Here is a 12,928-nt window from a genome sequence, read left to right on the forward strand (position 1 = left end):
TTCCCTGTATAACTCAGCCTGCAGCCTTGTGCCTTTATATGGTCACAGAACAACCCCTCAGTGACTTCTAATATCCTTATCATTTACAGTAGGGGGTACATTATCCCTTATAATACATGAGTGATACTCAGAGTTCCCTGTATAACTCAGCCTGCAGCCTTGTGCCTTTATATGGTCACAGAACAACCCCTCAGTGACTTCTAATATCCTTATCATTTACAGTAGGGGGTACATTATCCCTTATAATACATGAGTGATACTCAGAGTTCCCTGTATAACTCAGCCTGCAGCCTTGTGCCTTTATATGGTCACAGAACAACCCCTCAGTGACTTCTAATATCCTTATCATTTACAGTAGGGGGTACATTATCCCTTATAATACATGAGTGATACTCAGAGTTCCCTGTATAACTCAGCCTGCAGCCTTGTGCCTTTATATGGTCACAGAACAACCCCTCAGTGACTTCTAATATCCTTATCATTTACAGTAGGGGGTACATTATCCCTTATAATACATGAGTGATACTCAGAGTTCCCTGTATAACTCAGCCTGCAGCCTTGTGCCTTTATATGGTCACAGAACAACCCCTCAGTGACTTCTAATATCCTTATCATTTACAGTGGGGGGTACATTATCCCTTATAATACATTAGTGATACTCAGAGTTCCTGATTAACAAGTAAGGTCAAGTAAGGCCTCAAGCACTTAATTGAGATCCCACCCTGTCATAGTTGGATGGAGTGTTAGCCTTTCTACTAATTAGGGTTGTAGAATGTTTACATAGAACTAGGAATACATCTGTTGTTTCATGTCACAAGTATTCCTAGTGCACGTTTGAGAAAGACACCTATAGCCTCAAAAACACACCCACTGCACAGATACCATTCTGGACACTGCACTAGCACAGCAAATGTACTTATTTGGACAATACTTAGATCAGGAAGGATTATACTAAAATGGACAGAGAGACGTAGTTATGTTAAACCAAGGACGATGATTGGATGTCAAGGGATCAGCCCCATGAGGGAAGAAATGGTTAAATGGTTGCATGTAATATTACTAAAATGTCCCCCAACGTCCTCATGAACTTTCAGGACGTATGAGCTATTATTTAATACTCTGTATTGTAATACTCTCTATTAATGTATACCTCAAATAAAGCTGTCTGGTTAATTTCCTGGGAGAATCTGTTTGGTTCAAGTCAGGCCCAGGGGGAACTTCGGGGCCAGGCTCGATTTGAGTAAGTATTTATTCAAATCCAAGAGGGACTTACTCATCGTGGCTGAGAATCTTATATCCCTGGAGGACTATAGGAGGATAAATCCGACATTTCGAAGGACACATATAACTCCCTGCACCCGTTGAAATAGGATTGCTACACCGCATAGTAGGATTTGGATGATGTAGGTTTTCGTGCCTTCAGCATCATAGAAATTACTTCTTCCGCTATCCCTTGACCCAGCGGAATGGATGATTCAACAGCCATCCCATCAAGGTGAAAAACCCAGGGTTTGGGTGGACTATTGGACCTTGTTGCAGAAGATCTGGTTTGCCGTCTAGTCGGATTGGTTGATCCACAGTCAGTTCATGAAGATCGGAGAACCAGGTCCTCTGAGGCCAAAATGGGGCTACTACGATTACTGTGAGATGGGACTGCTTGATCTTCTTTAGAACACAAGGCAGCATGGGTAGAGGAGGAAATATGTAGGCAGGTCATGCTGCCAGTATGAAGAATACATTTCAGTTCGCTCTGGGCGACATCAGATCAATTTGTGGTTGTCCCCAGCGATCCACTAATATCACTGGGTGAAGTTCCCATTCCTCTGAATCCAGATGGTTCCAACTGAGAAAATCCGCCTTTGTGTTGTAAACTCCCGGGATATGCATGGTGGATACCTTTGCTGAGTTGTTTTCTGCCCAGTTGAGAATTTGTCTGGCTTCCTTTATCGCTGCCTTGCTGCAGGTTCCCCCTTGATGATTTATGTAGGTCACTGTGGTAGCGCTATCGCTCTGAATGCGCACTGGAGTGGTCTCGTCCAGTGGGACAGGGATAACTTTACGGCTCTAAACTCAAGAAAGTTTATTGGCAGTCTGGACTCATCTGGAGACCACAGACCCTAAACCGAATGATTGTCCCATGTTGCACCCCAGCCCTGAAGGCTGGCATCCAAACCTGAGTTGCCCAGGATTGTCCCTTGGCTAGGTTGTCTGGTTGTAACCACCACTTGAGTGTTTCCTTTGTCAATTGGGTCAGGGAGATTGGAAGAGAAAATAATCTCCCCTTTGGTGATGAGGGCTGGTCAAGGGACCATCTGCTATCCATAAGTGATGCAGGGATATTTCTGGGTGGTCAGATATAGCTTGAGGGCTAGAGGAAGGACCCCTGTGGACTGCGGCGTTGGGGGCTAACCAGCCAAACACAACACAAAAAACTGGTGGTAAGATGCAGTGTGTGGGGTTAAGCCATACTGGGCATGCCCCCTTTTTAAGTATTATAAAGTGTCCTGCCTCCTGAAGGATGGAGCTTATCCCTATCATTCTCTATGTTCCCCTTAGACGACAGAGACATTATTTAGCCGCCTTCATCATTATAGAAACTAAAGGTGGCTATACAAAGAGGTGGGGGATATAGGGTTGATATAATCGTGGGCCCTAGGGCCCAACAATTGGATCATAATGAAAGGTCTATGGGTTGTCGCATTGCGGGACCACATCAATGAACAGATACAGTCCGCGATCCAACGGGATTTTTTCCACTGCCTGATCAACATCTGGCCGACTCTCAGTCAGATATCGATTAAGGAAGCCCATCGGAGGGCCCCATATACGGGCCAATAAGCTGCCGACTCTGTCTGTCAGCAGCTTTTATCAGCCCGTGTATGGCCACAGACAGGTCAGAAGAGTGAGTCAATGGCCTGACACAGACCTTATCCAACTGGCCTACATACATGGTGGCTGTCACTCCTCAATCCATGAATCACCAACTGAGCTTCAAAGCTTTGAAACCTGGACAGGCAGTTTTGAAGTGGACATCATGAGTGAAAACCCCTGTAAATGTCGCGAGGTAGGGGGAGCCCAAACCAAACGTTGGACCTCAAATTAAAACAGAGTTCTAGGGGGTTCTGTTTTTTGCTGCTTATCAGCTTTCAGCACAAGGCACAGAGCGGAATTGTTATAAGAGATATTTCATCAGAACTTCATTATAAATAAATTGCAGAACACAACATATAAATGATATTAATAGTTGATAAAGTGCAAAAAAAAGAAAATTGCGTTGTGATCTGTGGTCTGCCCACTACAGTTATTGGTGCACTCGCATTAGACCGACTCAGACCAGTTAGAAGCTGTCCTAATATTGGCCATTTTTATTGGGTTCACATGGGGAAGATGGCTGCTATAAAATGTAAGTATAGGGGTTGCTTTTTCCCTACCTCTCAGTTTTATTGAATATTTGCAGCCAAAGTTAAGGAATTAATTGGAGAAATTTGGAAATCATTTGTGTTGTTGAAACTATCAGGCCCGGACTGGCAATCTGTGGGGTCTGGCAAATGCCAGAGGGACTGCTATTAGGTCCCATAGAAAGTCAGTATTTAGTATTTGATTCTCCGTCCGGACCTGGGTACCATCATTAGGTTGAGATCGTAAACTGCTAAAAAATATCTATTAACATATCCCTTTATAACACATTGTATCTCGTAAAATACATGAGTGATACTCAGAGTTCCCTGTATAACTCAGCCTGCAGCCTTGTGCCTTTATATGGTCACAGAACAACTCCTCAGTGACTTCTAATATCCTTATCATTTACAGTAGGGGGTACATTATCCCTTATAATACATGAGTGATACTCAGAGTTCCCTGTATAACTCAGCCTGCAGCCTTGTGCCTTTATATGGTCACAGAACAACCCCTCAGTGACTTCTAATATCCTTATCATTTACAGTAGGGGGTACATTATCCCTTATAATACATGAGTGATACTCAGAGTTCCCTGTATAACTCAGCCTGCAGCCTTGTGCCTTTATATGGTCACAGAACAACCCCTCAGTGACTTCTAATATCCTTATCATTTACAGTAGGGGGTACATTATCCCTTATAATACATGAGTGATACTCAGAGTTCACTGTATAACTCAGCCTGCAGCCTTGTGCCTTTATATGGTCACAGAACAACCCCTCAGTGACTTCTAATATCCTTATCATTTACAGTAGGGGGTACATTATCCCTTATAATACATGAGTGATACTCAGAGTTCCCTGTATAACTCAGCCTGCAGCCTTGTGCCTTTATATGGTCACAGAAAAACCCCAGGAGCATCTGTAACAGTTCAGATGCTCCTGGATTACCGAGCTGCCACTTTGAGACGCTAGAGACAGGAACATTAAGGGGCTGATTCACTAAGGGTTGAATATCGAGGGTTAATTCGAGGGAATTGAAATCCTTCGACTTCGATTATTAAAGTCGAAGGATTTAGCGCAAATAGTGCGATCGTACGATCGAAGGATTATTCCTTCGATCGAACGATTAAATCCTTCGAAACGAACGATTCGAAGGATTTAAATCCAACAATTGAAGGAATATCCTTCGATCAAAAAAAGTTAGCCAAGCCTATGGGGACCTTCCCCATAGGCTAACATTGACTTCGGTAGCTTTTAGGTGCCGAACTAGGGGGTTGAAGTTTTTTTTAAAGAGACAGTACTTCGACTATCGAATGGTCGAATAGTCGAACGATTTTTAGTTCAAATCCTTTGATTCGAAGTCGTAGTCGTAGTCGAAGGTCGAAGTAGCCCATTCGATGGTCGAAGTAGCCCAAAAAAAAATTCGAAATTCGAAGTTTTTTTACTTCGAATCCTTCACTCGAAGTTAGTGAATCAGCCCCTAAATTTTAAACTTAGATTTCGGGAAAGCGGTAAAAATTAAAAGATGGAAAGCAACCGCAAAAAAGTCTTTGTTTATGGACAACAATCTGAAAACAACTGAACTGAAAAAAGTGTTTGGAAGATGGACGACCCCTTTAAAACAAAAAAGACTAAGAACCTCAGCTGTAAGGGTCCCTTCTGTTTCTTGCTGCTTATCAGCTTGATCAACGTCATAGCAGATATTTCATTAAACCTTCGCTAAATATAAATTGCAGAACAGATATATATAACAATATTTCCGGCCTTATTCTAGTTAATAACTGTTGGTAAAATGCTACGTGAGGAGAGAACTTTGCTTTATTTGGGAGTGGGGAAGTGATTGCTGTGAGTATCCAGTGTTAGATGGACACTAAGGGGCAAATTCACTAAAGCGCGAAGCGGCTAACGCTAACACAAATGCGCCAGCGTGACGTCATTTTGTTACTTTGTCGATTTACTAACGGGCGCTGGCGTAAATTCGCAATATCACCCCCTCCCTTTCCCCCCCCCAGCAGCCAAACAAAAGAACAATGGGAAGGTAACCAGAAAGCAGCTCCCTAACACAAGATAACAGCTGCCTGGTAGATCTAAGAACTACACTCAATAGTAAAATCCAGGTCCCACTGAGACACATTCAGTTACATTGAGAAGGAAAAACAGCAGCCTGCCAGAAAGCATTTCTCTCCTAAAGTGCAGGCACAAGTCACATGACCAATGGCAGCAGGGAAATTGACAATATGTCTAGCCCCATGTCAGATTTCAAAATTGAATATAAAAAAATCTGTTTGCTCTTTTGAGAAATGGATTTCAGTGCAGAATTCTGCTGGAGCAGCTCTATTAACTGATTCATTTTGAAAAAAAAAATTTTTCCCATGACAGTTTTTCCTTGTGAGGCAACTTCGGGCGACTTCGGAAATCAACTAAATCTCCCAGAATCTGCCCGTGTGCTATAACACTTAGGGGCAAATTCACTAACCTGCGGAGTTGCGCTAGCGCAGGCTTTGCCACACTTCGCTGCACTGAAAAATGAATTTCAGTGAAGAATATTAACTGATGTGTTGTGAAAAAAAAACATGTTTTCCCATGACACTATCCTTTTAAGTTCTTGTGAATATGTTCAAAAATGGGCTGATTTTAATTGGGGGCTGAGTTATTCCCCTTGCCAAATTCCCCTTCTCCGAGCATCAGAGGTCACTGACTGATGTCCAGGAGATTCACTCAATGCTTAAAGGGAAGAAAAAATAATAATAATGTTATGTTATGTAGTAATATGTTGTGTACATTCAATACAAACGCCCTTCTGTTTTTAAAGGGGAACTCACCCCCCTCACTAATAAAAACCGCTACCCAGTACCCTACATAGTCCCCCCTCCCTGCTCTCCCCCGCATAGGTACTCATGGGCGACATCTTCTGGATCTTTGGATTTCTTCAGGGTCTCTTCCTTCCCTTCCGCAATTTCCATCACTTTCACATCAACTGCGCATGCGTCAATATTCACTTCCCGAAGAAATCTGAAATCAGAAAATGGCGCCCACAAGCTCTGCTGCACTTACTCTGCACTGATAGGTGATTAAAGGATTAGGGGCACTTAAAGGTGTTATCACCTATGAAGTGGAAGAGCAGGGAGGGGTGACTATGTAGGGTACTGAGTAGGGGTTTTTATTAGTTCTCCTTTAAATCAGTCCGCACAAATAACGTTTTAACTTACACTGATTTAGTAGCAACATCATCTTCAATTCTTTTTGCCCATGCCTGCTTCTGGTGGATGGGAGAGATTTCTGTGGAAGGGTTGGGAATTCTGTCAAACTAAAGAAGGAAATGAGACATCAGGAATTTAAATGCTTAAAGGGGACCCGTCACCCAAACAAAATTATCCAAATCCTATTTTATCATGTTAGTCAAGCAAAATTAACTTTAATTACACTGTATAAATTATTTGAATATTGTTTCCATCAGTCTGGGAATTCATAATTATAGCAACCAGGAAGGAGCCATTTTGTGGACACTGTTATTAAGGCAAGCCTTGTATCATCTCAGAATCTTGTTTGTGCACCAGGGGACAGGGACCCAATGTCCATCCCATGCCCTGGTTACACAATTAAATTGTTAAGAGAACTGGGGGAATGTGGGGAGAGCAGTGACATCTAGGAAGTGCTGAATGGAAAGTGAAAGTAATTGCTTGCCCCGCCTCTATGCCTAGGCATAGAGGCGGGGTAGGCAATACTTGATTGACAGCTGATATTTTTAAATGAGTTTACAACAGCTATGAATGCTTTAATAAAAAAAAGAAATTGGATTTCATATTTAATTTAAGAAGGACTTTTATTATACAGATTTTTATGTCTGTGTGACGGGTCCACTTTAAAGGGAAATTGCCATTTTAGTTTTTTGTTTCCAACGCATTTAAAAGTGACATGGGAGAACACACACAAGGGCGAGTAACAGGAGCAAGCTGGCCAGTGTACAGTTGAAGTTGTGAAATTCTATGCTCTCATTTATGTAGCTAATCCTAACATCCTTACATTATATCATGTTATATTTCCTAAACTGTTAGTAATTAATCTTAAAATATTTATAAATCAACATTTTAATATTAAAGGGATACTGTCATGGGAAAAAAAAAAATTCAAAAGGAATCAGATAATAGTGCTGCTCCAGCAGAATTCTGCACTGAAATCCGTTTCTCAAAAGACCAAACAGATTTTTTTATATTCAATTTTGAAATCTGACATGGGGCTAGACATATTGTCAATTTCCCAGCTGCCCCAAGTCATTCCCATGACAGTATCCCTTTAAGCTCACAATCAGTTTGTGATGTTTATTCCTTGCAAGTAGAAATAATAGTGATATTCAGTTGCAACACAGTTGATAGATGTCTGGTAATGTTAGTGTTACCATCTTTTGGATCAGTATGGGACCATGTTGTATATTCAATCAAATGTTGCCTATTTCAAGCTTAATATAGAACTAAGTCAATGCAGATATACTTACACTAGAAGAGTCACTGGAAGTGCCAAGTGAAATTCTTCATCTCCATCTTGGTTTCCTCTTTTGCCTCAGCAACCTGAAAAATTTGCATGCCTTTAGGCTCAGGAAATTCCTATAATTAGAATATATATATAAATATATATATAAATATATATATATATATGCTGTATACAGTATTAACAATAAATATCACTTTGCTTTTTTTTATGTCCAATTGGGAGTAGTGCCTATAACTGCACAATATCACAGGTCATATTTATGTATGTGGATTATCAGACTTGATTTACTGATTATTATTATTTACTCATTGATGGAATATATGGAAGGTGCAAATTCAGTGGCTAACTCTGGCGAAAATTTGCCAGCGTGACATCATTTTGACACCGCCAATTTACCAACGGGCGCTGGAGTAATTTGACTAGCGAAGGAGATAGACTCTGACGCAACTTTGCACTTTTTTGTTCTGGCAAAAGAACGTTACTATGCAAATTCATTACGTTTTTGATTTTACTGAACGTTACCTTTTGCGCCAGGTTACTTCACTAGCTCAGACCAGGCGAAGTGCAATAGAGTAGATAGGAGTTTGTCAAAAAAAGTTGAATTTTTTTCTATGTCTGAAAAAAACGCTGGCGTCTTTTACTTTTTACAGGGTGATGAAAATTTTTTGGGGTACCCTCCTTCCGCCCTACATTTGATAACATATGGCACATAAAGTATAATGTGGGCACATGTGTAGGGCAATATAACAACTTTATTTTATTAAGGTTCCCTGGACTTGTGTAGTGTAATGTATTTGCTGCAACATATACGTCCATTGTACTTTAACTGCACGCCGTATGCAAATTAGCCAATGCTAGCGCAACTTCGAACTGCTGATCATATTTTCGCTATCACAACTTCGCAAGCATTAGGTACCCCGTGCACAACTTCGGATCTTCGTGAATTAGCATTGTCCAGGCGAATTTACCAGGGCCAGGCCAAGGGGTAGGTAGAGTAGGCATATGAATAGGGCACAAAGCTGGGGGGGGGCACCAGGCACGTACCTGCTCTATTGCCTACTCCACGTCCAGTCCCCTACTCCCCGGCTTCTTCTTGTGCCGGCGTGCATGCGCATGCTGATTGCCGCTTCTAAGCATGCGCGACGGCGTTGCCTATTGCATACGGGAAAGTTACGCCTTGCGCATGCGCACCAGCGTCATCTCGCGCATGCACACACACCTGCGGCCAGCCAGGTTGCCTAGGTCGCTTCCGGCTCTGGAATTTACGCCTGGAGAAGTGTTGCGATGTGCGCGAAGCCATCGCTGGCGGATTTTCGCATGTAAGTAAATTTCCCCCTAAGTGTCATATGCATTGGCTCAGTAGATCTCAGTGGATCGAGGGGTTATTTCATACAGAGGGTGCTATTGGGAAGAATACAGTGGTAAAGACAAGGCTTCAAATAAAAAAGGGAGACATCAAGAATGACTAGGAAATGTGAAGCAATAAGAGCTCAGTGCCGTATAATTGGGGATCACTGGAGCAACCTGTAAAAAGATTAAAATAAAGTCAGTAGGAAATGATCGCCTGTTACATGGTTATTATGTCCCACAGACACATTTCTGAACTATATGTTTTAAACCTGAGCCAAAAATGAATTTGGTGGCACCTTAGTGGCTTATTTCAGCCCATGTACATGTATGAGCACAGAAAGGAAGGCTGCAGCAACCTCGCCTTATTCTTGTGTATTCAATGAATATTCAATGGAAAGCATTGTGTATTCTTCTAAAAATCATTGGTTATTCTGTAGAGGGAAAAAGAAAGTTGAATAAGTCATACTGGCAATGGAAACAGCAAATACAATATACAGCAAGATGTCTGGCAACAGCTGCCTCTCTCCCTTTCAGGAAGGATCAACCTATTTATAATGGCGTTCCTTCCTAAATTTGTTTATGCTCTCCACAATTCACCTATATTGCCCTGGAGTCAGTGGTTTAAACAAATAGATGCCATATTACGTAAATTCAAATGGGCAGGGGATCATCCACGTATGGGCTTTAAAACGATACAGGCGCCGGCAGGGCAGCCATCAGGGGGGGACAGGGGGGAGAGTTGTAGGGGGCCAGAGGGTAAGTGGGGCCCGGCAACGCCACACTTACTTGATTAGCCGGGCCCCCCATCTTTCTGAGAGCTGCTGACTTCGGGAAAGCATGGACGTTTAAGGGGCCCTGGCCACCAATTTTCTCATAAAGTGTGGGATGGGCCCTGGCCACAAATGTTTTTTTATGGGGGGCCCTGACCACCAATATCTTTTTATTTTTTATTAACATGTGGGAGGGAACCCTAGCCACCAATATTTTTTTTGTTTTTTACTGTGTGGTGGGGGGGCGGACCTGTGGGGTGGGGAGGGCGGACCTGTAGGTGGGGCTTGCGGTGGGTGCAGCCCAGGGGGCCCAGGAAATTTTGTCGTATGGGGCCCTGCGATTTCTGATGGCGGTCCTGGGCGCCGGTCATGGATGGGGGCCTGGCACTTCCCAACCTCATACTGTACTTTTAAGCCAGTCAATTAACCTATGCACACTGGTTGTCTGTATGGTACACCATACAGACAACCCCTCCACCACCCTGGAAGCTATGATAATCCCTCGAAGCCCTGGCTAAATTGCTATACAGGGGAACTACAGCATACTACACAATTACTACCCCAGTGGCCACAGTGGTTGAGGTATTTAAAAAAGCATTCAAACATGTCCACAAGGCGAGGCAGGTGCGGTGCAGATGGACTCCTTTGTGGGGAAATAGATCCCTGCTGCACCTCAGTGCTCTACCCCACATCAACAGTTGGGCCAGCCAAGGGGTAAAAACTCTATACGATATTGTGGAGACTGGGGAAATCAAACTGTTTCAAAGCCTTAACGGGCATGTAAAGGCAAAAAAATAAAATCCAATTTTAGAAACCGATCTCCAATATACAATATACTCTAATCACAAAATGTGTGAAATGACCAACAAAAAGGAATATCAATCTTTGTGTAAGGTGTCAAAGTCATTTACGAGGGGATCTGCAAGAGAAAAGCAGATAAGGTACAAACATGTCTGGATATGGACTAAGATCATATGGAATTCCTTTGACCCTACACTCCAATAATTCAGCCCGAATTTATACTCAGCCTCTTTGACCCACATTATCTTGTACCTTATCTGCTTGTCTCTTGCAGATCCCCTCGTAAATGACTTTGACAACTTACACATAGATTGATATTCCTTTTTGTTGGTCATTTGACCTATGAGCTGAATGTTGTATATATACCAGAGAACACCCCAGCTTCATTGTAATCAGCTTGAAAAAGGAACTAAAATGTTCTGAAAGCTTGTTATGATTATATTAGTTAGACAATAAAGGTATCGCCTTTATACCACTTTTGTAATTTTTTTATTTCAAGAGGGTTGCCCTGTAACATTTTTAATAGCTAACGCGGTACAGCAACTTTACCAACATCTAGTGGAAAGCCTTTCCATAAGAAGAGGATCATATAATAATCTCTCTACTGCTTTATTTACCAGTAGGTCTTTCCAGCTGACACAAGGTCACCCATTCCGATTAGAAGAAAAGAGGTTCCAGCTAAATATTGGGAAGGGGTTTGTTACAGTGAGAGCTGTGAAGATGTGTAATTGTCTCCCTGAATCAGTGGTACAGGCTGATACATTAGATAGGTATAAGAAGGGGTTGGATGGTGTTTAGCAAGTGAGGGAATACAGGGATATGGGAGATAGCTCATAGTACAAGTTCATCCAGGGACTGGTCCATTTTGGAGTCAGGAAGGAATTTTTCCCCCTCTGAGGAAAATTGGAGAGACTTCAAATGGGGTTTTTCACCTTCCTCTGGATCAACTGGCAGTTAGGCAGATTAAATATAGTTAAAAGGTTGAACTTGATGGACATCATAAGTCTTTTTTCAACCTTACTTACTTACTTACTATGTAATAGGATAAAGATTGTTTAGCAGAAAAGAAAGGACAAATATCATATTAATACCCTTCACTGAAATGAGATGTCGGACAGGCAAGTGTCTGGATATATTTGGACATTTAGTGCATAAAGCAGCAATCTGACCTGCCATAGAGTTTTCACCTGCCCCAAGCATATTGTCCTCTGGGTACTCAAACCTAGGGCCACCATCATTATAGGTTATAGAAGGTACTACAGTTAGGGGCCCCTTGTGAAACAGACACCACGAGATGAAAAACAAATTTTTGTGGAGCATGACAGGGATGGCCCTTCAAGTAGGGTAGGATTATGGTCAAATGTGAATGGAGACCGGGCATAATTGGGGAATCTCTATCTCAGGGAATTCCCCTTTGTGCAGCTCCATTTTACTTTAGAACAGGGCTGCCCACTGCTTTAACCAGTGCTGCATTGGTGAAGGTGTTGCAGCTAGTTATTAAATAGAGGTGCACTGACCTTTACTGCATATATCCTACCCAAGTCTCTATGCTTGGACTCTGAAAGATGATTCATATAGTGTTTTTTATCAACTTTTTTGCTAAGCAAAGGATATACTGTAGGCTAGAGTCCTGCATCTGGTCAGATACCTGCGGAATGCAGTTGGGTTTTGGTAGAAAATTCCTGATTCCCTGACCACACGGGTAGTCCGCGGGTAACCTACCTGGGTAGCCAGCAAATGTGCAGGACTGGCCCTCTGACCCTCCCTAGTGTTGTAGCCAATTGTTTTGGTACATTTCTGGATGAATGGGCACCTGACTGATGTCACTACCGGTTTGGAGGCTCTCATGGTAAGTTTAACTTATAGGGTCCAGGTAGTTGCTCTGGGTGGGACGATGTGTTGCCTGGTGGGTCTGTGTTGGGTCCTTCCAGTTGAACCGTTGCAGGACTCTACTGTAGGCTGCCGGACTTTTATATGTAGTATGAACTGATAACCAGGCTGAAGAAACTGGGCAATTCTAAATCTGTCATTCTATGAATTGATGTTATTAATTCATTAGTTTAATTGTTGGATAAAGGTGAGTTTTTTCTTCCCAGCACTTTACTAGTGAATTGAAGATT

This window comes from Xenopus laevis, chromosome 8S, assembly GCF_017654675.1.
Source record: "Xenopus laevis strain J_2021 chromosome 8S, Xenopus_laevis_v10.1, whole genome shotgun sequence".
Lineage (NCBI taxonomy): Eukaryota > Metazoa > Chordata > Amphibia > Anura > Pipidae > Xenopus > Xenopus laevis.